The sequence below is a fragment of the Bos mutus genome, chromosome 10 (assembly GCF_027580195.1).
Source record: "Bos mutus isolate GX-2022 chromosome 10, NWIPB_WYAK_1.1, whole genome shotgun sequence".
Taxonomy (NCBI): Eukaryota; Metazoa; Chordata; class Mammalia; order Artiodactyla; family Bovidae; genus Bos; species Bos mutus.
The window spans coordinates 63,953,387-63,976,562 of NC_091626.1; the positions used below are offsets into that span (position 1 = coordinate 63,953,387).

At 42.1% G+C, this 23,176-nt stretch overlaps 1 long non-coding RNA gene across 1 annotated transcript in view; it reads left to right on the forward strand.

Moving 5' to 3' along the window:
* LOC138989528 (uncharacterized) overlaps window positions 1-23,176 on the forward strand; it is a 48,977-nt gene that overhangs the window by 23,809 nt on the left and 1,992 nt on the right. The window contains exons 2-3 of the long non-coding RNA XR_011465818.1: window positions 7,766-7,936; window positions 21,664-21,830. This is a non-coding gene — a long non-coding RNA (uncharacterized lncRNA). The remainder of the gene's footprint in view (window positions 1-7,765; window positions 7,937-21,663; window positions 21,831-23,176) is intronic.

Genomic DNA, 23,176 nt, shown 5'->3' on the forward strand with positions numbered 1-23,176 from the left:
ATAGCCAGTAAGCACATGGAAAGATATTCAACATCATAATTCATCAGGAAAATGAAAATTAAAACCGCAGTGAAGTTTTACACACATATTAGAATGACTACAATTTAAAAGCCTGACCATATCTAGTGCTGGAAGGGATGTCGAGCAACTGGAACTCTCATACACTGTTGACAGAATGTAAAAGTACAACCACTTTGGAAAACAATTTGAAATGATCAAACACTTACCAAACAACCAGCCATTCCACTTTTAGATATTTACCAAAATGAAATGAAAACAAATGTCTATGCAAAGGCTTAAACATGTTCACTGCAACTTTTTTGGTAATTGCCCAGAATTAGAATCAACCCAAAAGTCCATCAACATGTGAATGGGTAAACAAGTTATAGATATCCATATTATTGAAAATATTCCAGCAATCAAAAGGAACAAACTGTTGATAAATGTAGTATCATCGAACTAAAATGATCATGCTGGAAGAAAATAGACGAAGAAAGAGTATCTGTGTGACTCCATTTACTTAGAATTCTAGGAAATGCAACTTACACTTTCAGTTAAAAAAAAAATCATGGTTACCTGGAGATATGGGTAGAAAGAACAGAATTATGAAAGAGTCTGAGGAAACTTTTAGGATTGATAGAAATATACATTTTCTTGACTGTCACAACAGTTTCATGTGTGCTACAAATTTCAAAGTCAAACTGTATATTTTAAATATGCAGTTTATTTTCCATAATAATGAAATAAATTTATAATGTGGCAAGAATAAAACCAGAAACAACCATTCTAGTGGGTCAAAAAATTAAAATAGCATTTTTTTCTTTTTCACCAAATGATAATATGTGTTAATTTTCTAAGAATGTTAATTACACTTTTCTTCCTATTTTCCAACTGTTCCTTACATTGTTTCCCATCTTTCAGTTTCTTTTTTTCCTTTTTATTTTGGTTTCTTTTTAAAAATTGTCATTCTTTTAATTTCTGGTGGAATGGTAACTTTAATTTTGGTTGATTGGAAGCTTTGTGTGTGTAGCAAAAGATGAGCTTAATCGCAAGTAGATTTCTTCATTTAATGATCTAGCAGAGATCCAACGTTTTGTTGGGGAATCCTAAATTTCAGTTTCTGCAGGTCAGTTCTCCTGGCTTGCCTGTCTCCCTAGAGAGGAATCCTCTGGCCTCCTGCTCCACGTTTTGACCCTGGCTGCCAGCATTCTGATATCAAGTTGGATGAGGTGGTAAGATCCTTCTGCAGCTCCTCCTTCTTGTTTACAGACTGCCCCCTGCCCCCATCTCACTACCACCCCACGTTCTGTCTGAAGCTCCCAAGTTCTGAGCCACTCAGACCACACCCCTTGAGGTGGTGTAGGATCCCTGCCTTTGGCTATGATGGGGAAGGTCAGCTGCACAGGCTAAGGGAGGGGGTAGTTTTTGCTAACCTACTCACAGCTCTACCCGCTTCCCTGTCTTCAGAAAAACCTGTCTAATTCTTCAGCCTTTCTCCAGCACAAATTAGCTGGCTTTAAACACACATTCTGCTTTCTCTGTTCCAAGCTAGATACCACTTCCTCTTTTTTCTGTCTTCCAAAAATGTATCTTATCTGCTGTTGTTTCTTCTTCTGTTCTCATTGTGCGGGGTTTACACATACTTAATTCCTTCACTGTCATTAAAACTGAGGTTTGGTTGGAGCAGAGATAAATATTAATAGTATAACTGCTCTCTAATGAAACCTCAAGGAAAAAATGATTTTAATATTGAAGTACAAGAGATTATTGTGGGCAGAGAATCAATACACCCTCTTCAAAGGCCATCCATGCGTCTGGTGGAGAGCGAGGAGTTAGAAGCCCAGAAGCCTGCCTGTGTGCAGCATGCTCACTGGGACTTCTCACTGATACCAATTTAAGACCATTGTTAAGAATTTCTGGCACTGTCAACACCACTTTCTGTTTCAACGTTTCCCTAGAGCCTCCCAGAATCTTTCCTGTGGATTCATTCTGGGCATTTATTTTTATTATTTGGGGAAGGGGTCATGTATTTTTAATGTGGAAACAGCAAGGCTTTTAGAGGCAGAAGAAATATTTTCAGTCAGTTGTTGTTAGTCTCTCAGTCATGGCCAACTCTTTGCAACCCCTGGACTGTAGCCCACCAGGCTCTTCTATCCATGGGATTCAGGCAAGAACGCTGAAGTGGGTTGCCATTTCCTTCTTCAGGGTATCTTTCCAACTGAGGGATCAAACCCCAGGTCTCCTGCATTCTTTACCATCTAAGCCACCAAGGAAGCCCAGGGTAGTATTCTTTACTAACCAGCTAACAGAATGGAACTGAGAAAATTCATATCAGTTCAGTTCAGTCACTGAGTCTGACCCCTTGCGACCCTCTGGACTGTAGCACACCAGGCTTCCCTGTCCATCATCAACTCCCAGAGCCTGCTCAAACTCATGTCCATTGAGTTGGTAATGTCATCCAACCATCTCATCCTCTGTCGTCCCCTTCTCTTCCTGCCTTCAATCTTTCCCAGCATCAGGGTCTTTTCCAATGAGTCAGCTCTTTGCATCAGGTGGCCAAAGTATTGGAGTTTCAGCTTCAGCATCAGTCCTTCCAATGAATATTCAGGACTGATTTCCTTTAGGATTGACTGGTTTGATTTCCTTGCAGTCCAAGGGACTCTCAAGAGTCTTCTCCAACACCACAGTTGGAAAGCATCAATTCTTCAGGACTCAGCTTTCTTTGTAGTCCAACTTTCAGACCTATGATTACTGGAAAAACCATAGATTTGACTAAAGGGACCTTTGTTGGCAAAGTAATGTCTCTGCTGCTGTCTAGGTTGGTCACAGCTTTTCTTCCAAGGAGCAAGTGTCTTTTAATTTCATGGCTACATTCACCATCTACAGTGATTTTAGAGCCCCCCAAAATAAAGTCTCTGTTTCCATTGTTTCCTCATCTATTTGCCATGAAGAGATGGGACTGGATGCCATGATCTTAGTTTTCTGAATGTTGAGTTTTAAGCCAACTTTTTCACTCTCCTCTTTCACTTTCATCAAGAGGTTCTTCAGTTCCTCTTTGCTTTCTGCCATAAGGGTGGTATCATGTGCATATCTGAGGATATTGATATTTCTCCTGGCAATCTTGATTCCAGCTTGTGCTTCATCCAGCCTGGCATTTCGCATGATGTACTCTGTGTATAAGTTAAACAAGCAGGGTGACAATAAGTAGCCCTGACATACTCCTTTCCCTCTTTGGAACCAGTCTGTTGTTCCATGTCCAGTTCTAACTGTTGCTTCCTGACCTGCATATAGATCTCTCAAGAGGCAGGTCAGGTGGTCTGGTATTCCCTTCTCTTTAAGAATTTTCCACAGTTTGTGGTGATCCACACAGTCAAAGGCTTTGGCATAGTCAATAAAGCAGAAATAGATGTTTTTCTAGAACTCTCTTGCTTTTTTGATGATCCAACGGATGTTGACAATTTGATCTCTGGTTTTCTGGCTTTTCTAAATCCAGCTTGAACATCTGGAAGTTCACGGTTCACATACTGTTGAAGCCTGGCTTGGAGAATTTTCAGCATTACTTTGCTAGTGTGTGAGATGAGTGCAATTGTGCAGTAGTTTGAACATCCTTTGGCATTGCCTTTTTTGGGGATTGGAATGAAAACTGACCATTTCCAGTCCTGTGGCCACTGCTAAGGTTTCCGAAAGTAGAGAAAACCACTAGACCACTCAGGTATGACCTAAATAAAATTCCTTGTGATTATACAGTGGAAGTGACAAATAGATTGAAGGGATTAGATCTGATAGAGTGCCTGAAGAACTATGGATGGAGGTTTGTGACATTGTACAGGGGGCAGTGATCAAGACCATCCCCAAGAAAAAGAAATGCAAAAAGGCAAAATGGTTTTCTGAGGAGGCCTTACAAATCGCTGAGAAAAGAAGAGAAGTGAAAGGCAAAGGAGAAAAGGAAAGACATACCCATTTGAATGCAGAGTTCCAAAGAATAGCAAGGAGAGATAGAAAGCCTTCCTCAGTGATCAATGCAAAGAAATAGAGGAAAACAATAGAATGGGAAAGACTAGAGATCTCTTCAAGAAAATTAGAGATATCAAGGGAACATTTCATGCAAAGATGGGCACAATAAAGCACAGAAATGGTATGAACCTAATAGAAGCAGAAGATACCAAGAAGAGGTGGCAAGAATACACAGAAGAACTATACAAAAAAGATCTTCATGACCCAGATAACCATGAGGGTGTAATCACTCACCTAGAGCCAGATATTCTGGAATGCGAAGTCTAGTGGTCCTTAGGAAGCATCACTAGGAACAAAGCTAGTGGAGGTGATGGAATTCCAGTTGAGCTATTTCAAATCCTAAAAGATAATGCTGTGAAAGTTCTGCACTCAATATGCCAGCAATTTTGGAAAACTCAGCAGTGTCCACAGGACTGGAAATGGTCAGTTTTCATTCCAATCCTGAAGAAAGGCAATGCCAAAGAATGCTCAAACGACTGCACAATTGCACTCATTACTATGGACAGGGCCAGTAGAGGTGATGGAATTCCAGCTGAGCTATTTCAGATCCTAAAAGATGATGCTGGGAAAGTTCTGCACTTAATATCCCAGCAAATTTGGAAAATTCATATAGAAAAGAGTAAAATATTCTTGTGAATACAGTTGATGTGCAGTAGGAAGAGTTTTCCTTTTTTTATTTCCAACTTATCCCAAACCAGGTAGTCTTGGAAGCAGTGTGTGCTGAAAAAGACATGGAAAATATTAAATTGTATTTTTATAGTAAACTAGCAAGGCAGGTTAGTACTGTCATGCCACATATTGTGAACAAGGAAATGAAGCTTCAAAGTGATTAAGTTACTTGCCCAATGCCACTCAGCAAGTCATGGCACAAATGAGACTGGAAATCTTGGCCTCTGGGTTTTCAACTTGTTTCTTCATCAGTCAGCCTTTCTTTCTTTCTTTTTTTTGTAAAGAAACTTGACTTATAGCTCAATCTCCAATTCCATTTCCTAAGAGGGTTACACTGGTAAACCAAAAGCAGAATGGCCCAGATGAAGCTTTTCTTCATTTATAGGCACATTGTTCTGATGAAGCAATTCAGAAAACACACACACTGATATCCAGCAGTGATCTTCACCTCTCCATTGCCAGCACCCAGGTAGGTGGGGTCTACGCATTTGATCTCAATGAACAATTGCTGCACATAGGTCCAGAATAGGGGGAAGGCCCAGCCCAAAGCCCCAAACTCAAGGATCCAGCTCCTCCAGAAGCCAGTTCAAGCAGGCACATGCCTAAGAAAATCCTTGCCAAAGGAAGAGTCACTGAGACACATCACCACACCCTCATCATCCTTCCTTATCACTCACAAGGGTCCTAATCATATATCAGCTCATCTCCACTCACGACAACTCTGTGAGGCAGATATTACTGATACCATTCCACTTACAGACGAGAAGAGGGCCCCGAGGTTCAGCGGTGTCACATGACTGCTTGGATCACACACTCAAGGGAATGGCGAGCTCAGACCCAAAGCCCAAGTCATGTGGATCCACATCCCATGTTCTTTGATTGCCTTGTGACCTTTCTTTTCTTCTTTCTTTTCCTCCCTCCTCATCTCCTTCACTGCCTTCCTTCCTCCTCATCCTTTTAACAGAATTTCTTCTTATGAGTTTTATCATGAAAACAGGAACTGCTAACATTTGTTGAATGCCGTGTTCAGAACAGTGTGTGTTATTTACCTCACATGGATTTGTTTTTTACTGTTATTATCTTCAATATGTTGTTGGAAAAAGGCACTGGGAGGGAAGTAACTTAAACTAGGTCACCAGCTAGTAAGATGTAGAGTCTAGGACTTACACCCAGGCAGTCTGACATCGGAATTGACATTCATTACTTTACACCTTGCTTTATTTTAATGCAAACGGAGCAAAAGCAAACAAAAACTTTTATTTTTATACTGACCAGCAAACTGATGGTAGGCAGATGTTTAACAAAACACAGTTCTCATCTGTTGGATATCTCCTCAATATTATGGATAAGCCCTTTCTCTGAGCTAGGTCTAGTTTTCATTTTTTTAAGACAAAATAACAACAACAAAAAAATCATTTGTAGTTCCTTTTATTTTCCATCCAGTATGGTGCTAAATGCCATGCAGGTATTATACACAGTGGCTTCAGGGCTTACTGTGAGATTTCTTCATTATATCAAATGTCTAAACAGTTCTGGTCTCTGTTACTGGGGATGTGGACACAAGGGTAGCAGCCTCTGACCCATAGCTGAACTCTATGGACACAACTGGAAAAAGGTTTCAGAGGTGGAAAGTTTTTTGACATCTTTCATTACTTCTCCTGGAAAGAAATAAATGGGAGTAGTAGCATCTAATCATAATTCATGTAACCATAACTCCTTTGTCTCAACACACAAAAGTTCAGTGGTTAAGTAACATGCTATAGTCTAAGGGCAAAAATAAAGCAGCAAGCAACACAATTCCTAGACTGAGAAATTTCTCACAGAAATTCGTTAAACAATACATGCCCCAATTGCTGCAATAGGTGTGCTTTATCTTTCTGGGAAAGGAATTCACAGATCTTGTGTGGCTTAAATATACATGTATGTTCTTAAAATTTGCTAATTCCATTGGTTTCCCATGAGAAAGGGGAAAAAAAATCATTATATAGCATTAGGGAACTTTGGATCCATTAAAGAAAATTTGAGCAAGGGGGTTCTACTAGCTTTCATGCAAACTATGTTTGAGAGAGGACTTGTTTTTCCCTCCCAATGTATCATGAACAAACATTTTGCTGTTTAAATTTTAAAAAATAATGAATTACTAGAGAAAAATGAAAAAGTAACAGACAACATACATATTCCAGTTTTTTAACATAAAATCACATAATCGTATTGCCATTGTTGTTGTTCAACCACTCAGTTAGGTCTGACTCTGTGACTCCATGGACTGCAGCAGGCCAGGCCTCCCTGTCCCTCACCATCTCCCAGAGTTTGCTCAAACTCATGTTCATCGAGGTTTTTAAATATTTAATCCTCAATTTCTGTACTTACCACAGACCACTAATCAACATCTCCAGAATCTACATCAGTTGAAAGACTGAACTTTGAATGTTGTTGTTTAGTCGCTAAGTTGTGTCCAGCTCTGTGACACCATGGACTGCAGCAGGCCAGGCTCTTCTGCCCTCCACTATCTCTAGGAGTTTGTTCACATTTATGCACATTGGCTTGGTGATGCTGTCTAAGCATCTCATCCTCTGCTGTCCCCTTCTCCTTCTGCCTTCAATCTTACCCAGCATCAGGGTCTTTTCCACTGAGCTTCTTCTACATGCCAGACTAGGTCAGTGTCCCCCATACAGTCTCTCTCATGATCCACATGTATTTATTTTCTTTGTGGCACTATTATGATTAAGCATCTATGTAATTAGTAACTTCTAACACTAAGCTCTGTCTCTATTGTTTTCTTCAATGCATCCCAACATTTGCAATAGTTTCTGGCACATAGTAACTGCTCAATAAGTATTAATGGAATGAGTGAACACAGTATATATAAATTAATTCCGATGACTTGGAGAGACTCTCATGATATAACACTGAGTGAAACACTTAGGGTGTCAAATTCTACTAACAGAAAGACAAGAGTATTTAAGCTACCTATAGTATTCCTAGTACCATTTTTGTTGTTTAGCATGAACTTGTTCAAGTAATGTCACAAAAGCTAAAGATGAGCATTATCTGTCTAAGACTTGTTTTTCTTTTTTTAAAGGAGCCATTAATTGCTTTTTCAAGATATGTCTGAAGTGAGGACAAAAGCAAAGAACTTCATTTGGGAATTTGGTGTAGTGATAAAGGAGGGAAGAGAGAAAGCAGAAGTGCCCAGTGGCTTTTTCCTTCTGTGCTATTCAACAAGGCAGCCCAGTGTTCAACCCTAAAGAAGGTAAAACAAACAACGCAAAGAGGGAATTTCAGTTTCAGATAGGCTCTTGCCTATTGAGCTAGTGAGAGACAGCCTAGTCACTTCAAGTGGCCTCAAGAATCCAGGCCAGTATGAATTGGATTACAGGGCCTCAAGGACTTTCAGAATCACTGACAGTCATCTTTGAGAGATTATGAGAAGCAGAAAAATAATAATGGAAGACTGAGGAGAGTAAGGGATTGTCGGAGAAAGTAATATTTGCTCTTTGCTGCTACAGGGAACCAAAGCAAAACCAATGACTTTCAGTTATAAATAGATAGGAGTGTCAATGTAAGGAGGGAAGTTATATGTGGAATCTTAAAAAGGTGGTGGGGGGCGGGTGTACAAATGAACTTATTTGCACAACAGAAATAGAGTTACAGATGTAGTAAACGAACTTATGGTTACGGGGTCGGAGGGGAGAGGAGAAGGATAAGTTGGGAGACTGGGATTGAGACACACACACTACTATACATAAGGAGATGACTAATAAGGACCTACTGAACAGCACAGGGAACTCTGCTCAATACTGTGTAATGACCTATATGGGAAAAGAATCTACAGAAGAGTGGATATATGTACAGCCGATTCACTCTGTTGTAGATCAAAAAGTAATACAACATGGTCAGTCAACTATACACCAATAAAAAAATTAATTAGAAAAGAAAAAAAGCAAGGGGGGCAAATATTTAGCCAGTTACAAGCCCCATTCAGTGCTTCCCTACATTGCTTTGTGCACCTCAGATGCTGTGTGACCTGCAGAGATGAGGAAGGAGGACTGGGGATGATATGTTCATTCAGAAGACCTCTGCCATCCCTGCTAAAGGGAGCTCTTTCATTCTCTCTGGCAGCCCAAGCTCCACAGTCACAGCCATGGTTTCAGAACCAGGGAGCCTGAGTGTTTCAGTAACACACCTCTTCATTTCCATCACCAACTCTCTATGCAGCTAAAACAGTTGCAGACATCTCGAAAAAGACCAAGAGTACATCATGGCTTGTGAATCAAAGTCCATCCCAGGGGATGGCTACTCTGGGTACAATTGAACACTATGTGACTTATCTTTTGCTCACGCAACCCCAGGCCAAGCCAAAAAAAAAATCGGTATGCAGACTAGAACACAATTCAGATTCCCTTTCAATTCTGTTTTCATATTGTTTATCTTCTAGTTTTCCTAATTATAAATAATCAATCATCCAAGTGGTTTTGGAATTGCATCACTAATGGTTTGGAAAGTGGTTTGGAAAAATACCACAAGATATTGTGGTGTTGACTGGGTTTATAAAGACCAGGGAAGCACCGTGCCCCTAACTTCAAAGGATTGTCCATTTAAAACATGCTAAAAAAATTTTTTTAAACCTTAGAGATACCAGGCGGTTTAGACTAAAGATACCAAAAGTATGAAGATAAGATACATAATCTCAGAACCTTCCATGGAAGCTGTGAAAATGCTATCAGGATCATCTCCAGAAAATGCAATTTACTGTGGAAGTCTAATCAGTCATTTGGCAAACATTTCCCTAGACAGATAAGAGATTAGAGTGGGGGAGAGGGGATGGGAAAAGGGCCATGCAAGAAAGTAAGGGCAATGAGTTACTGGTAGGGATCTCTCACATCATACCAACACAACTCTCTTTCACTCTTCAAAAATTAAGAATTACAGCACAGGAAGCAGTATAGGTCAAAGACTGAACAGCTGAATTTTTTAAACAAAGGAATCGAGTTATTCATATAGACCGCAAGTCTCCTTTTTATCCACTTTATCTGGCCCACATTCCAAGGCACCTTAGGAAGGTTAGTAAACAAACAATCATGTTAGAACCCAAGCAGATGTCAGAACAAGCCCAGACCAAACATTCAAGGTCGTCTTCGGCTACATGAGTCCATGATTTACAAAATATTCATGACTTCATCCATTTGTTTCACATTAATAAACATCTGTTCTACGTTAAAGCATTCAAGTTTTTTATAAATCAGCCATTTTGCCCTACCGAACACTCCCATAAGGGATATTGTTTTACCTGTTGACTAGGGCCTTCATCTGATTATAGTGAGAAGCTACAGTACAACCTGCCCAATTCCTAACAACTGGGCCTTACTATATGACCAGGGCATTTTATAAAGCACAATCCAGTTGTGATATTTAATAATGATGGATGTTCAAGAAGCCCATTTGTAAGGTGGAGAATGGAGAACTTTTTTTTTTTAATTCTTTACCGTATCATTAGCTTCAAATGGAAAATAGAAGGTTCCCAAAGTGCTTTAATAAATGTAGTACAAAGAAAGGAACTGAAGTAACAGGGACTTGTAGCTCATCAAATTAGTATGGTTTGGCAACCATAGCACCCTCTCTTTCATCATGCTTCTTCCTAATCATCACACACTTGAAGATTTATAGCCTTTTTAAAAATTGCTTCTGTGGGTTTTCAATTATTACTGCAGCAAAAACTCTAAAGTATGGCACCATCACTTGTCTATTTGTGAAGGTTCCAAAGGGGTTTAGCTGGTTCATTTTTGTAGTTATGGCAAGCAACTGTTATTATAAAATGGAGGAACATTATATATAGTCGGAATGCTTCTTTTCACTGCAGGGAAAGGAGATTGCAGAACTGTAGTCCAAGGAAATGAAGTGACTTGCCTCAGATCACACAGCTAGAGGCAGAGTGGGGCCCAGAAAGCCAGTTCTCCAGACCCCACGTCCACACTGTTTCCATTTCTACTGTATTTCTAGTGTTTTGTACAGCTTCCTTTATTAAGTTTAAATTCATGTGTATATACATATGTGTCTGTATATATATATATTTATATACATACATATATATGTATGTGAAAGTGAAAGTCACTCAGTTGTATCTGACTCTTTGCAATCCCATGGACTATACAGTCTATGGAATTCTCCAGGTCAGAACACTGGAGTGGGTAGCCATTCCCTTCTCCAGGGAATCTTTCCAACCCAGGGATTGAACCAGGGTCTCCTGCATTGCAGGCAGATTCTTTACCAACTGAGCCATCAGGGAAGCCCAGGAATACTGGAGTGGGTAGCCTACCCCTTCTCCAGTGGATCTTTCCAACACAGGAATTGAACCAGGGTTTCCTGCATTGCAGGCAGATTCTTTACCATCTGAGCTATATAGTTTATTTCAAATACCTTATAATTAAGGCATGTTAATGCTTTAGTTCAGACATATTTTACCTAACAAATTGGAATTCGTGAAGCTTTCTGTACATTTTTATCTGAATTAATAAGCCCCCTGGAAATGGACTTCCTGTGATAAAATCAGCCAGCCGCTGGTTGTGCTGCTCCCTAGAGTGGAACAGAAGGCATAATGGAATCCCCTTTGGCAGACAGAGCCCCTTCTGTCCAGGAAATGAGGTCCCGCCACAAATCCTCAGCAGCAAGACAGGTGAGATTAGCAGAGGCCCAGCAGAGCCAGGGACAGCAGGATGAGCTGGAATTCTAGAATTCATTGAGAACTGTGAACAGACTACAATTAGTACAGAGGGGAAGCAGAAGGAAGAGAAAGGAGGTGGAAGACAAAGGAAGGACCTGATGGGGAGGGAATGAAGGAGCAGGTGCCCTGGGGCAGAGTCAGAAGTGAAATAAAGAAGGAAGACAGGACAGACTGGCTGGATCAAGGCAGGCCAGAGGTCAGGGGGTCAGGCAGCCTGGAACACATCCCAAGACTCCAAGAGCCTGGGGAAGCAGGAGGCAGAAGGTCTATGACCCAGGTCCGGGGCTATGTCTGTCTTGCTCATCTCATGCCCCATGTCCAACTCACACAGCAGGTCTTCGAAGTTGGTGGGAGGATGAAAGGGATGCAGGGAGTTCAGGAACCAAAGCCAGAGAGTCTGGTTGTTTAGGGGCTGTGATCAATCAAAGGGGCTTCCTAGGTGCTGCTAGTGGTAAAGAACCCGTCTGCCAGTGCAGGAGACATAAGAGATGCGGGTTCGATCCCCTGGAGAAGGGCATGGCAACCCACTCCAGTATTCTTGCCTGGAGAATCCCATGGATAGCGGAGACTGACAGATTACAGTCCGTGAGGTTGCAAAGAATTGGACACAACTGATGCAACTTAGCACAGCACACAGCATATGATCAATCTAAAGGTCTAGATAACAGCAAAAATGGCATGAAAGTGAGTCAAGACCCTTGGGAAACAGCACACACTTCTCCCCAGAGTTAGAGAAGTGGGAGGCGAGTTCACGGCCAAAGGCAGGGAAGAGACAACAGAATAGGAAGAGAGGATGGAGGAGTTGGAGGGAGAGTCAAGAATAATTTTTATTTTTACTAATTATCTGTGGAAGCCTCTTTTTTCTACTATGTCCCAAAACACTGATAGACACTTTTGATTAAATATATATATATATACATGTTGTTGCTAAGTACTTCATGTTGGTAGTAGCATTATTTCACTTCAGGCTGGCCTCAAACCCTATCTAGAAAAGGCCTGTACAGTCTATAAATATTCTCAAAGGATGATGAATTAGGTAAAAATAAACACCTGCCCAGAGGGGCACCCCCCCACCCTTGCCTGCCCCAAATCGAAAACTTCCAACTTTTGTTATGGAACTGCTTCCCTCCTTGGATCCTTAGCTCACATATCTACAGGTACAGCCTGACTACTGCACCAGCCTGTTTATTGCTCTTCTAGAAAGTGACAGGTCAATCAGGCCCAAAAAGCCCAAGACTACTCCTCAATTTTGACCCCTAACTTTCCTCCTGATGATGAGGCCTCTGCAGATCCTTTTTTGCAACAACCTGACTCAGAAAAGCCCAACATTAGGATAGACAGCTCAGATCCCTCTGCTTCTGCCTTACATCCTTCCCCACCTCTTCCCTCCCCCAACCAGGATTCCCTGACCTTTGCTTTTCCTTTAACATCCTCAAATCCTGGGAATCTTAACACTGAGCTTGCCAGTTCCTGAAGCAGTTCCCCGCCCAGCGTTTGCTGCTCCTGGACCCCAGCCTAAGTCACCTGACCCTACTTAAAGGCATTAAATGAATCACGCAAGATCATATAGGTGCACAGAGGCAAAAATCAGTGCTGGTACAGAGTTACGCACAAGGTAGCACGAGTTGATAAACATGCGTCTGAGAAAATTAATACTGGCCTACAAACACAAGAACTTTCAAAACTTAGAACATAGAGTATAAAAGATGAAGGGGATTATGGGCTTTAAAAACTCAGCTCAGGATACCACCACAGTGACTACAGCATTCACATATAGTTATTGAAAGAGGCCTCAAAAAGGTACTTCTTTGAGAATCTGTAGCATATTCAAATGGAGAAGACAATGGCATCCCACTCCAGCACTCTTGCCTGGAAAATCCCATGGATGGAGGAGCCTGGTGGGCTGCAGTCCATAGGGTGGCTAGGAGTCAGACACGACTGAGCGACTTCACTTTCACTTTTCACTCTCATGCATTGGAGAAGGAAATGGCAACCCACTCCAGTGTTCTTGCCTGGAGAATCCCAGGGACGGGGAGCCTGGTGGGCTGCCGTCTATGGGGTCACACAGAGTCAGACATGACTGAAGCGACTCAACAGCAGCAGCAGCATATTCAAAAGCAGAGACATTACTTTGCCAACAAAGGTCCGTCTAGTCAAGGCTATGGTTTTTCCAGTGGTCATGTATGGATATGAGAGTTGGACTGTGAAGAAGGCTGAGTACCGAAGAATTGATGCTTTTGAACTGTAGTGTTGGAGAAGACTCTTGAGAGTCCCTTGGACTGCAAGGAGGTCCAACCAGTCCATTCTGAAGGAGATCAGCCCTGGGATTTCTTTGGAAGGGATGATGCCAAGGCTGAAACTCCAGTACTTTGGCCATCTCATGTGAAGAGTTGACTCATTGGAAAAGACTCTGATGCTGGGAGGGATTGGGGGCAGGAGGAGAAGGGAACAACAGAGGATGAGATGGCTGGATGGCATCACTGACTTGATAGACGTGTGTCTGAGTGAACTCCGGGAGTTGGTGATGGACAGGGAAGCCTGGCGTGGTGCGATTCATGGGGTCGCAAAGAGTTGGACATGACTGAGCGACTGAACTGAACTGAACTGAAAAGGAGCTACAACAGTATTTCTCAAGCTGTGTTCTATGGAATACCAATATTCCTGGGATGTGAATTACTGCTCCTGAGATGTGAATCACGCTGCCTTGACAAAGCACTTCGATGATCAGGTTAACTAGGAGGCAGAGTTCATCTCCTCCTTGGTAGTCTCAATGCACTTAAGCATATTTCAGGTTGTAAGAAGTTGTACAGCAAAGAAGCCCATTACATTTGATTTATAGGAATCTTTCCTAAACTTACCTGACCACTACTCTCTTTTACTAGAGAATGCCTCTTTTTTCTAAGAAAACAGTTTGAGAAATTCTGAACCAGATTTAGTTAACCAACTCCCGGAGTTCACTCAGTTTAATTAATCCTTGACTTTTTAATTCAATTATTAGCTAGAACAAAGCCGGCCACTGGCTTTATGTGGTTAACTGGCTGGTCATAAACCTTGTGTCATTAGAGATTCTATGATATATCTGATATATGCCCTACACTGAAATGCATCTTTATTCAATGCTTTTTAAAAAAAATTAGAGTAGCATTAAAATATATACATTACCAGGTATAAAATAGATAGCTAGTGGGAAGCTTCTGTACAACACAGGGAGCTCAGCCTGGTGCTCTGTGATGACCTAGAGAGGTGGGATGGGGTAGGGTAGGAGGAAAGCTCAAGAGGGAGGGGATATAAGTATACTTATGGCTGATTCACATTGTTGTGTGGCAGAAACCAACACAGCGTTGTAAAGCAGTTGTCCTATTTAAAATTTTCTAGGATTTGACAAAAAGGAGCATAATCACATCACTTGAAAATGCCTTGAGTCTTTCAGTCACAGCTTCAGCAGACTCTGAATTTCAGAGGGGAGGCTCTAACTGCCCAAGAAGAAAGCATATAGAAAAGCACACCTTTCTGGGGAATCAGGCCATCACAGGCCCATCACATCTGTGTGCTGGAAGAAGCTCTAGAGGTTAGCCAACTGATGTCACCTTTTCATGAATTTGCTGAGTAGCTTCAGGAGGATTGGCAGCTGCCAAGACCACAAACTCCACACTGGTGGAGCTGGGATTAGGACCAGGATTTTTTGGTGCCTCTGCCAGGAGGATTTTCCTGTCCTGGAATTATCTGCTTTTCTCAGAAAGGAAGAGTCCAGTCTTTGTCGTCTGAAAACCACATTGGAAAGACAAGAAGGAAATAGGCCAAAATGTGAACACTACTCCACATAGAGGGGATATTTTGGTCTTTGTTCTATTTTCCTTCATTGACCAAAATGTCTACAAAGGGCATATATTCCTTTTATAGCAAAACAAAAAGAAAAAAGCAAAAAATTGTTTTACTACTTTAAAAAAAAAGCAGCTGCAGAAGGTAAATTCATATGCTGAAAAGCATCATCCACGTGGCTCCTAGTCATTGAGCAGAATAAGCAGAACTAATGAAATGCCATGGCATTTCCCCGTGTTGGCTGTGAGCAAGGATGATTCACTGGGGCAGCTTGGAGACCACCCTGCTGGCTGCTGGCGGAGCACCGGCCCCACTTATCCACTTCATGCTGCAATGGCTTCACCCACAGACTATCAAGGAGCAGAGCATTGCTTGACTGCCTTCCATAATTTCCTCTCAAAGCATGTGTCTCAATATTGGATTTGAGTGACTTCTCAATGATTTCTAAATTGAACCTAACTGAATACACAAGTTTAAATGGAAAGAGATTTTTTTATTGCTTTTCTGTACTTATGCACTGGCTTCCCAACTAGAAAAACTTCTCTTCAGCCTGATTATGTCTGAAAACAATAGTTTTAGAGGTTTAATCCCTATTTTGGAGTCCAAGCAAGTAGTAAATTGTTTATATATAAGGTGTGTATGTGTGTATGTGTATGTGTGCATGAGTGTGTGTTTGTGTGTGTATGTATGTGTCATTTTCTGCTACTACAACAAAAACACCACAGATTGAGTGGCCTATAAACAACAGAAATTTATTTCTCACAGTCCTGGAAATTGCAATTGGTGTCTGATGAGGGCTCACTTTCTCACATGGTAGAAATGGCAAGGGAGCTTTCTGGTGTCTTTTCCTATAAGGGCATTAATCTCATTTATGAGGATTCTACCCTCATGATTTAAACAAGGCCCCACCTCCTAATACCATCACCCTGGGTATTAGGTTTCAACATATCAATTTGGGGTGGATAACAGTGTGTTGTTCAGTCACTAAGTCATATCTGACTCTTTGCAACCCCATGGACTGCAGCACACCAGGCTTCCCTGTCCTTCACCATTTCCCAGAGCTTGCCCCACTCATGTCCATTGACTCAGTGATGCCATCCAACCATCTGCTGTCCCCTTCTCCTCCTGCCTTTTATCTTTCCCAGTATCAGGGTCTTTCCCATAAGTCAGCTCTTCACATCAGGTGGCCAAAGTATTAGAGCTTCAGTGTTATCAACAGTTCTTCCAATAAATATTCAGGATTGATTTCCTTTAGGATTGACTGGTTTGATCTCCTTGCTGTCCAAGGGACTCTCAAGAGTCTTCTCCAGCATCACAATTCAAAAGTATCAATTCTTTGGCACTAAGCCTGCTTTACAGTCCAATTTTCACATCTGTACACAACTACTGGAAAAACCATAGCTTTGACTATACAGGCCTTTTTTTGGCAAACTGATGTCTCTGCTTTTTAATATCCTGTCTAGGTTTGTCACAGCTTTCCTTCCAAGGAGCAAATGTCTTTTGATTTCATGGCTGTAGTCATCTTCCACAGTAATTTTGGAACCCAAGAAAATAGAATCTGTCACTGTTTCCACTTTTTCTCCATCTATTTGCCATGAAGCGATGGGACCAGATACCATGATCTAAGTTTTGTGAATATTGAATTTCAAGTTAGCTTTTTCACTTTCTTCTTTCACCTTCATCAAGAAGTTTGTTAGTTCCTCTTCACTTTCTGCCATTATAGTGGTATCATCTGCATATCTGAAAAGTGAAAGTCACTTAGTCATATTCAACTCTTTGCAACCCCATGGACTATAGTCCATTGAATTCTCCAGGCAAGAATACTAGAGTGGGTAGCCGTTACCTTCTCCAGGGGATCTTCCCAACCCAGGGATTGAACCCAGGTTTCCCACATTGCAAGTGGATTCTTTACCAGCTGAGCCACCAGGGAAGTTGTTGATATTTCTCCCAGAAATCTTGATTCCAGCTTGTGATTCATCCAGCTTGAAATTTCTTGTGATGTATGCTGCACATAAGTTAAGTAAGCAGGATAACAATATACAATTAGACATACTCCTTTTCCGATTTTGAACCAGTCAGTTGTTCCATGTCTGGTTCTAACTGTTGCTTCTTGACCCAAATACAGGTTTCTCAGGAGACAGGTAAGGTGGTCTGGTACTCCAATCTCTTTAACAGTATGAATGGATGCTATTTGAATCTGACAGACCTAGACAGCATATTAAAAAGAGAGCAGAGACATTATTTTGCTGACAAAGGTCCATATGGTCAAGCATTTTTCCAGTGGTCATGTATGGACGTGAGAGTTGGACCATAAAGAAGACTGAGCACCAAAGAATGGATGCTTTTGAACTGTGTTGCTGGAGAAGACTCTTGAGAGTCCCTTGGACTGCAAGGAGATCAAACCAATCAATCCTAAAGGAAATCAAACCTGAACATTCACTGGAAGGACTGGTGCTGAAGCTGAAGCTCCAATACTGTGGCCACCTGATGCAAAGAGCCGACTCATTTGAAAAGACCCTGCTTCTGGGAAAGATAAAAGGCAGGAAGAGAAGGGGATGAGAGAGGATGAGTTGGTTGGATGGCATTACCAACTCAATGGACACAAGTCTGGACAAGCTCCAGTAGATTATGTAGGACAGGGAAGCCTGGTATGGGGTCGCAAAGAGTCAGACATGACTGAGACTGAACAACAACAGATCATTTCATTCTAAAGGGAACAATTGTATATAATCCTCTCAATCAAATAATAAGTGTTTAGTCAGTTTTTGGACATCTTTTTCTGAAATTTTCCAAAAATCGTTTGTCTACTATTACCTGAAAATACTCTGACTCCTTTAACTATATGCATTCTTCTAAAGTAGCGGCTAAGGTACATCTTCAACATTTCCATCACTTCCTTCAATACTTCTTCACTTTTTACTTTTTCCTTACTGACATTAAGCACAACCCTTTGTTTTGTGCCTTCCCTGTTCCAGGCAGACACTCCTCCTTTCCTTTAGGATCATCCCAGCCTGCTCTCTCTGCCACAGTCCCTGGGTGGTAATATCCTTCTCCCCCATGTTTAAGGCCAGTCTCTTCCTTTGTGTCTTTGAGTCCATTCCATATCATTTCATCTCCCCGTGGGTCCTGATCCAGTTACCTCTGTTGCCCATTGTATCTTTAATTTTCTTCTTTTTACCAATTTTCCCCTCTTAGTTTATAAGCTTGTTCAGTTCTTACCCATCTCAAAGAAACTAATTTCCCCTCGACCACACATGGTCTTCTGCCTTTTGTTTTACCTCTCTTGTTCCCTTCACCTCAAGTTTCTAAGTGGTTAGACAGTAGTCACTGTCTCCATTTTCTGATCTTACATATATTCCTTCCCAGGAGTAACCCTGGCTTCTATGCACCAAACCACTAAGAGGGCATCAGCTAAGATCATCAGCTGAGGCACAGTCTTCTCTCCTCATGGTACTGGATGTCTTACCTCTGACCCTGATGACTGCTCATACACTGAGACACACTCTGCTCACTCTTCTTCCCAGATTCCATGTTCAATCTGTTCTCCTTACACCCCTATAACTGTTCCTTCTCAGCCTCTTTTACAGGCCCTTCTTTCTCTATATTCCCCTTAAATGTTGGAGTTTTCATGTTTCATTATCCAGAGTTTCATTCTAGATCTACTTCCCTTTTTATTCTACAGAGATTCCCTGGATGATTAAACCCACTTTCATGGTATTCCCAAACAATCCCTATTTATGCTGGTGGTGCCTAAATCCACTCTTTCCAGGTCAAAACTCTCCCATTCTTGAGCTACAGACTCATATTCCAAGGGCCTGCTGGAAACCCTCATCTGGATGTCCAGGGGCACTCCGAATTCAATATGCTCCAAATCAACTTACTATCTCCCCAACCTATGTCTTCTACTGTTCCTCCTGTAGTTGAAGAACCATCACTAGAGTCATCAGTCATTCCTATTTTCCTTAGACGAAGGGACTTCCCAGCACATGGGACTCTCAGTCTTAATAGGACAGTCCTAGGCAGGCGGGGATGGCCCCTAACACCACCCACCCATCTTCAGGTCTAGAATCTGGGTCTTGATCTCTGTCCTCTCTTCTCACTTCTTCAATCTCCATGTCCTTCCAATTTCATTTCCTAAGTAGTTATCAAATTCCTACTCTCCTTTCCACCCCAAGCTCACACCCTTACTATCTCTTGCCTGTTTTACCCCCCTGGATGCCTAAGTATATCTCTGATGCCAATCTTCTTCCCCTTTAGATTCATGCTCCACATAGCTGCTGAAGAGAATTTTCAAACAGAAATTTCACCAAATCTCTATCCTGCTCAAAATATTCCATGGGCTACCCATCGCTCTTGGGGTAAAGCCCAAACATGTTAATATGGAAGAGTCCTCCTTGGTCCCTCCAGCCCCGGCCTCACCTCATGTCACTCACTGAGCTGTGTGGGTGTCTCCACAGTGCAGGCTGCTCACCCTCGGTTCTTCCTGTGACTTTTTCCTGCCATGCCCTTATCTCTTTACCCCAACTGCCTTCCTCACCTAGTTTACATTCAACATTCAACTCAGGTTCAAGACTCAACTCCTCTGGCATCATTCCGCCAAGTGGCTTTCTGTGACATGCACAGTCTACAGACGTGTGCTAGCTGCCCCTCCAACCCCCAGACCACTGCGCACAGTGCACTCAGATTTGCCAGTTGGTCTTTCTTTCCCTCTGGACTGTGAACTGCCAGGAGGAGATACAGGCACATCCTGGGCAACACCTAGGAAAACGCCTAGCACAGGTAGAACTCAACAGACATTCATGGAACTCTATTTGGAATGCAAACGTCTATTTGGAATGAAAACTGGCAGCCAGCAGGTTAGATCCACCCCATAATCATGGTTTATTTGACCTACATGATTTTTTTCAACACTAGTGTTTAAAAGTCAGGAGACCTCATCTAAAAACTTAAAATTTTCAAATCCCTTGGAAAGTCTAAGTATCTGAAAATACGAGGTTCATATTTTTCTGTGGTACTGACCTCATTAGAAAGGACATTTGCTCATATCTTCCCAGTTCACTATCAGCCTACCTCCTGGACTCTGGAAGGAGCAGTAAACCCCAGGGACAAGTTCCCTGTGTCTGCTCTGCTTTCTTCTCAATGGGATGTATGGACCAATTTTTTGTTGTTGTTGAGTTTTATTGGGGGGAGCTACCAGATGCTGTGCAAAGCAAGTGGGTGGCTGCTTTTCCTTAGGGTAAAGAAAATGGTCAGAGACCATCTTGGTGGTCCTAGAACATTTTGGATCAGCAGGAAGTCCACCCTGGCTGATGACTTCTGCTCTGGTTTTCTGTCATTCTAGATTTGTATCTAATATTGAACCCTTTACATTGTATTATAATTCGTTGTTCAAGTTTTAAAACTCAAAGAACTTAATTCCAATTTCTTCCCATATATTTCCCAAGAGAGGGCTGCACAAGAAATATTCAGTTCAGTTCATTTCAGTCGCTCAGTTGTGTCCAACTCTTTGCGACCCCATGAATCTCAGCACGCCAGGCCTCCCTGTCCATCACCAACTCCCGGAGTTCACTCAGACTCACGGCCATCGAGTCAGTGATGCCATCCAGCCATCTTATCCTCTGTCGTCCCCTTCTCCTCCTGCCCCCAATCCCTCCCAGCATCAGAGTCTTTTCCAGTGACTCAACTCTTCGCATGAGGTGGCCAAAGTACTAGAGTTTCAGCTTTAGCATCATTCCTTCCAAAGAAATCCCAGGGCTGATCTCCTTCAGAATGGACTGGTTGGACCTCCTTGCAGTCCAAGGGACTCTCAAGAGTCTTCTCCAACACCACAGTTCAAAAGCATCAATTCTTCGGTGCTCAGCCTTCTTCACAGTCCAACTCTCACATCCATACATGACCACAGGAAAAACAATAGCCTTGACTAGATGGACCTTTGTTGGCAAAGTAATGTCTCTGCTTCTGAATATGCTATCTAGGTTGGTCATAACTTTCCTCCCAAGGAGTAAGCGTCTTTTAATTTCATGGCTGCAGTCACCATCTGCAGTGATTTTGGAGCCCAGAAAAATAAAGTTTGACACTGTTTCCACTGTTTCCCCATCTATTTCCCATGAAGTGATGGGACCAGATGCCATGATCTTCGTTTTCTGAATGTTGAGTTTTAAGCCAACTTTTTCATTAGTGACATTACAATCTTCAAAATAGTACTTTCACCATCACTATGTCATTACATTCTTACTTCATTTCTGGGACAATAAATCACAGGGTCTTGGCATGAGAGATTTCAATTTTATACCTATATTGAATTTTCTCCACAAGTCTGATTGTTTTCACACAAAACAGACAAGCATCACATGCACAGATACATCTCGAGAGCTTTTTACACCTTAACTGCTAACAGCTTTATGAATCTTAATGGTTCAGAGGTTTATTTTTCACCACAGGCCCAGATGGAAATCACTGGCATCAGGAAGAACTGAAATCCCCAGCTGAGATAAAGCAGAAGACTTCCAGGCAGAAGAAATCAGAATCGGACCTACTAGTGCTGCCATCTGTTCCTCTGCACTCTTAGAGTTTGTGGCTCCCATCAGACCCGGGGAATTGTCCAGCTGTGAGTTTCTGTTTTACTGGGATTGAATTCCATCAATGTCCCTGAATTCCAGGCTTTGACCATCATCCTATGATGGTTGCCTCTATCAGACATCTCTGTTCTTTGCTTTATAATATGTATTTATTAACAATAATAAAGTTAATTCAACTGAGTCTAACTATGATCATTTGATGACATTTTTGGGGATCGCTTTGGATACCCCCACTCCAGTACTCTTGCCTGGAAAATCCCATGGACGGAGGAGCCTGGAAGGCTGCAGTCCATGGGGTCGCTGAGGGTCGGACATGACTGAGCAACTTCACTTTCACTTTTGGATACCAACAAGCATGCCCAAGTCAGGATTTCAGATCAGGGACTACAGGGCTTCCTTCTATTCCAGATGGCCTGCCCTGGGTGGTGCTAGTGGTAAAGAACCTGCACACCAATGCAGGTGACCTAAGAGACTCAGGTTCAATCCCTAGGTTGGGAAGATCCCCTGGAGGAGGGCATGGTAAGCAACTCCGGTAATCTTGCCTGGAGAAGCCCGTGGAGAAAGGAGCCTGGCAGACTACTGTCCTTAGGGTCGCACAGAATTGGACATACTGAAGCTGGTTCCAAATAGGAAAAGAAGTATGTCAAGGCTATATATTGTCACCCTGCTTATTCAACTTATATGCAGAGTACATCATGAGAAATGCTGGGCTGGAAGAAGCACAAGCTGGAATCAAAATTGCCGGGAGAAATATCAATAATACCTCAGATATGCAGATGACACTACCGTTATGGCAGAAAGTGAAAAAGAACTAAAGAGCCTCTTGATGAAAGTGAAAGAGGAGAATGAAAAACTTTTGGGGGGCTCCAAAATCACTGCAGATGGTGATTGCAGCCCTGAAATTAAAAGACGCTTACTCCTTGGAAGGAAAGTTATGACCAACCTAGATAGCATATTCAAAAGCAGAGACATTACTTTGCCAACAAAGGTTCGTCTAGTCAAGGCTATAGTTTTTCCAGTGGTCATGTATGGATATGAAATTTGGACTGTGAAGAAAGCTGAGCGCCGAAGAATTGATGCTTTTGAACTGTGGTGCTGGAGAAGACTCTTGAGAGTCCCTTGGACTGTAAGGAGATCCAACCAGTCCATTCTGAAGGAGATCAGCCCTGGGATTTCTTTGGAAGGAATGATGCTAAAGCTGAAACTCTAGTACTTTGGCCACCTTGTGTGAAGAGTTGACTCATTGGAAAAGACTCTGATGCTGGGAGGGATTGGGGGCAGGAGGAGAAGGGGACGACAGAGGATGAGATGGCTGGATGGCATCAGTGACTTGATGGCCGTGAGTCTGAGTGAACTCTGGGAGTTGGTGATGGAC